The following is a 1,365-nucleotide window of genomic DNA, read 5'->3' on the forward strand; positions in this document are numbered from 1 at the left end:
AGGCTGCTGGGGTCCTAGCTGTAATCTGTCGCTCTGGACCTGCCCTGCTTGAGGCAGGAAGAAGGGCTGGAGCAGAGCTGGGCGCCTGAGTTTTCTAGGGGACTTTCCCTGGGATTGACCCACAGCAGGGAGAAAAATGAGCTTTCAATTCCCACAAAGTTCCCACTCTGCAGCGGGAAACCGGGACCCTGAGAAGGGAAGTGATTTTATCCTGAGATTATTCAGTGGGCTTGCGGAGGTCCAGAACCGTGCAGCTCTAGCCTGGTCATCTCCAGGCTCTTGTTACAGGCGCGCACACACACGCATACACGCACACACATAACCTCTCACATTCTTGCTCCATCAGCCTTCACACATGATGGAGCTTAAAGGACTATAAAGAGAAAGAGGAACTTTATTCTTCCCGAACTTAATATAGCTCATTTGGTGGTGCCATTTCCAAATAAATATATGCTGTCACGTTGCCAGGAATATAATACACATCAGCTCTGTGAACCTGCTTCATAAATGCTCTGGCCCTCCAAAACCTTGGCATTATTTCCAAGATTCTTTATTCCACGTTTTTTTTTTTTTTTTTTTTTTAAAAAAACCTCTTTTTTCCAATTCCCACCTCTGGATTGCTTGAAATATAGTTGATTTGCAAATTGTTAGGAACACATTTATAGAGGAAAGCAAGAGCTTGAACTGTTTGCCCTGACCACTGAACTGTTCTCAACACCATTACAAGACCAGCATCCACTCTTATCTCCCAGACTCTTGGTTCTTCCCACCTAGGGTTGTGGCAGGTGCTACTGGTGCCAGGTGTGGAAGTGGAGGGCAGTTACTTATTAAGCACCTATTATGTACGTCCATTATATTAACACCCATTTCACAGATGGTGAAACTGAGGCTCAGAGCTAGGATTTTAATCAGGGCTGTCTGTAAAGCCAGGGCTCTCTCCTCACCTCGCTCAGCCCTGCTGTTGGTGCTTCTGGGGCCCAGGGAGCTGTAGTCTGAAAAATGGGTAGATCCAAGGAGTCAATGGTTAGTGGGGCATCAAGGCCATTATGAAAGAGGGAGACGTGCTCTCCTAGAGACTCACTGTCCCCCAACCCCCTCGACTGCACTTGGACACTCCTTCGGCCCCATGGCTCAGGAACAGTAACGGAGGGCAAGGCAACGGCCGAGAGAGGGGGCAGAGCGGCCGTGGAAAGCGGATTCGGGCCACCACTCCGGGAGCAGAGGCGTCCGAGGGGACGATCGGGCCCTGGCGCCAGGAGCCCCTGCCCGGCTCCGCGTGGCACTTCCGATCCCCAGCCGCCGCCGCTGAACTCCCCAGCCCCGCGTACCGCCCCCGGGCGCACTGCGCCCCCCGGCTCCGACCCG

Source organism: Galeopterus variegatus, unplaced genomic scaffold (assembly GCF_000696425.1).
Source record: "Galeopterus variegatus unplaced genomic scaffold, G_variegatus-3.0.2 Scaffold5523, whole genome shotgun sequence".
In the NCBI taxonomy this organism is placed as follows: domain Eukaryota; kingdom Metazoa; phylum Chordata; class Mammalia; order Dermoptera; family Cynocephalidae; genus Galeopterus; species Galeopterus variegatus.